The sequence below is a fragment of the Panthera tigris genome, chromosome A3 (genome assembly GCF_018350195.1).
Source record: "Panthera tigris isolate Pti1 chromosome A3, P.tigris_Pti1_mat1.1, whole genome shotgun sequence".
NCBI classification, from domain to species: Eukaryota; Metazoa; Chordata; class Mammalia; order Carnivora; family Felidae; genus Panthera; species Panthera tigris.
In genome coordinates this window covers 127,316,364-127,319,715 of record NC_056662.1, presented here as the reverse complement: position 1 = coordinate 127,319,715, position 3,352 = coordinate 127,316,364, and the positions used below count along the sequence as shown (strand labels likewise).

Below are 3,352 nucleotides of genomic sequence, written 5' to 3'. Positions count from 1 at the left end.
GTCCCTGTCGGGGCCAAAAGCCAGGAGAGAAGTCTAGTTTCTTCTCTGCAGCCCCATCTCCCGCGAGACTTGTGACTCTAGATGGGACACACCTCAGCACGGCGGTTGTTTTCTGCATCTACCTTTGCTTCTCCCTGGGTGTGCTTACTCAGGTCTCTCTTAAGGAAATCCTACCCTTCCCTGTCACCCCCAAGCCATCCCAGACCCAGTGGCAACAAGCCGAGGCCCCTCCCCCCACACTGAGCTTATGCGCCAGCCAGCACCCTGCCCCAGGGGCCCTCAGGGGGCTGCCTTGGTTTCTCCTTGCATCTTTCCCCGCTGCCTCGCCCCTGCACACCTCACTGCCAGTGTTCATTTGGGTTGAACCAAATCAAACTAAATCCCATTGAAACAGGTCGAATGTAATCTTTATTCCCGAGCTCGCTCTGTGGTACGACCGTGGGATGGGCAGACGAGGTCACTTCCTCCCTGCAGATTCTAAGCCAACGCATTCTTCCATTCCAAAACGTTCCTCCGCTTGTCCTGGAGGTAGCCAAGGGAGCCACTCGCTCAACTGGGCCAGCGGCTGGGCTTAGGAACTCGAAATTCTCACTCCACCTGGATCTAGGAAGCCTTTGATAAAGATTTGACACCAGAGAATCTCTGTCCAGCACAAGCCATTTCTCTTCTGTGCCTACAAAGGATAAAGATCTATTTGTCTCTGTGTGTACGTTACAAAAAATGAATGGGGATTTAATTACAGCGGCTCATTTCCTAAAAGGAAGTCTTATTTACGATGCACCATATGTTTTGCCAGTGGCCATACCCCTGAGGGCCGGAGTCTTGTCAGATTTCCTTAGATAAGCGGGGTCAGCTTGCCTGGCCTCTGCCTGGGGACCTGGGAGGACAGGCCCAGGGTTCAAGGAAGTGGGGAGGAAGATGTAGGTGGGCTACAGAGCTCGGACCACCGGAGACCAGCCAGCAACCAGGGGAGGCTGCCCTGGCTTCAGAGGATGGAACCAGAAGCTCAAACAATTTGTGATGATTAAAAATCGCCTGGCTTTTTTCATCTACTAAAGTGGCTCTTGAGGGGGAGACAGTTTCTCTCTGATCCTTCCTTTTGCGGTTTTAATTCCCTCTCTGCCACTTCTGAGCCAGCGCAGATGGCTTCCTAGGGCTCCCAGAACTTTCCGTCGAGATGCCCTGCCCAGCAGAGGGGCAGCTGGGGAGGGGGTCGGGCTCTGTAACTGTGCTCATTCGTCCTTTGACTATTTCCTATCTTTTACCTTTGGTGGTACCCATAGCTCTAGATGCTGTGAAGCTGAGGGCGGGGTCAGATTTCTCAGCGGTGTTCTGATGCAGTTTCTGGAACCTGCTGTAGCACCCAACTCCATTGAGGAGATTTATTAGTGGGAGACACCTCTGTCCACCCGGTTTTCCCTTTTCCTCCCAAGTGCCCTTCCCCTTTGCCAAATACTGCTTCTCTCCTCTTCTCTCTCCACTCTCTCTCCATCCCTCCCCCCCCCCACCGCTGCATTGCCTGGATGTCGGACTCTGGGTGGTTTTCCTTCCAGCTCTAGCATTCACCTGCTGAGATCTTTAAAGTAGATCCCTTTTTTTTTTTTTTAATTTTTTTTAATGTTTATTTTTGAGACAGAGAGAGACAGAGCATGAATGGGGGAGGGGCAGAGAGAGGGGGAAGCACAGAATCGGAAGCAGGCTCCAGGCTCTGAGCCATCAGCCCAGAGCCTGACGCCGGGCTCGAACTCACGAACCTTGAGATCGTGACCTGAGCTGAAGTCAGACGCTCAACCGACTGAGCCACCCAGGCGCCCCAAAGTAGATCCCTTCTGAGCTGGGGAGTGGGGAGGCGGACACCATAGTCCCTAAAATGTCCCTTCTAGCTCTCACACGAATCAGGCCAGGTAATGGGTGGTTCTGTCTTTTCTATTACATGGGTCTAGCAGATACCCACCTGCTCTGAAGCAGGAAGGAATCAGGCAAAGCCACCGGAAACCGAGCCACCTCCCGGGACACTATGGACTTGATGGAAATTCGGACAGGATTGCCTGTCCTTGGACGGTGGTCCTGGAAGGCTCCTGATGCTCCCAGACCTGGGTTTTCACTGGAAAAACAGGGATGGGAACTTTAAAGAGTGACTGACCGCTGGCTGGTGAAGGGGGAAAGTGTCTGCGCAAATCGTGAACACTTAACTCTGCTCAAAAGATGGAGATGACGGGTGCTGACTGCGGACCCCGCCACCACCCCCAGGGTCCTGGGGGCCTCCTGGAAGACAGCAGTTGACTTGTGCATCTCTCTTTGTCAGTGCTCACAAAGGAAGTGCTCGGGCTTGCCTGGAGCACCGCAACCAGAGCCTGCCCGCTTTCCTGCTGCGGTCCCCATGTCCCCCCACTCTCCCCCGTCCCCCCCTGCCTCGTCCTGTCCCCACACGCCCCCCCCAGGCCTCTGGACACAACTTCCCTCTGCTTTCCTGAGGGCCCAGACCAGGCCTTTTTCAGACTCCATTTCCAGACTGTGGCTCAACCTTTCAGGCTTCCCTTCACGTGACCTCCAAGGAGGATCGCGGTGGGCTTCGGGGCCCTGTAAGCAGGCGTTCGGATTTCCTGGGACTGCAGGCTCCGTGGGGCTCTCTCAGCTCCCCCTCCCTGAGTAGAAGGTGATTTGTTCCCAGATGCCTTTTGCTAATTAGAAACCCCCTTCAGTTCTCCTGTTATGTAAGAATCCAAGGCACCACGTGACCCTCTGAAAAGCTGGGCTCCTTTTTAAACACGGATTTGTAGCCGGGATCAAATGGTGAGATTTTTGCGCCGCTTTGCAGCGGTGAAGCTGCGATCCCCTTCGCCCTTCCTCCTCACCCTCTCCTGCCTTCTCCCCGGGCCTCACCCTGCGGTCAGTCACTGGTGCCCGGGCCTCCGCTTCTCCGGCTTCTCCGGCAGGGAGGCCCGGGCGGTGTGCGCGTGCAAGGGCGCGTGCATGTGCGCGCGCGCGCGCGCGTGGAGGTGTAAGGGCCGGCCGGAGGGTGGGGGCCCGCGGTGCGAGGCGGCCAGGCCGCGTTTCTGGCTGCTCATTGTTCAGGCCCCGTCGCCATGGCGACGGGAGCAGCTGCTCCATTCTGGGCCTTGGCTTGGCTGTGCGGGGCGGCCCGCCCGCCTGTCTGCCCGCCCGTCCGCCTGCCCGGCCGTGGGAGCTGCCAGCAACTCGCCCTCCCGCTGCCCACAGGCCCTGCCAGGCTGGGCGCAAGAAAGCGTGTTTACTAACACCGTCCACACGGCTCCCTGGGCACCGCGGCTCTGCCCAGAAGATGTCAGGCCGAGGGCACCGGGAGGTGGGCCCGGAGCCAGGCTGTCTCCAG

The 3,352-nt window shown here is 57.2% G+C and overlaps 1 long non-coding RNA gene across 1 annotated transcript; it reads right to left on the bottom strand.

Annotated features, from left to right (window-relative positions):
* Positions 1–385: 385 nt before the first annotated feature.
* Positions 386–3,046, bottom strand: LOC102955017. The gene is made up of 3 exons (XR_444832.2): positions 2,884–3,046; positions 1,955–2,104; positions 386–673 (listed from the first exon to the last, which is right to left on the bottom strand). It is a non-coding gene; the product is annotated as an uncharacterized LOC102955017 (long non-coding RNA).
* Between the last annotated feature and the right edge of the window lie 306 nt (positions 3,047–3,352).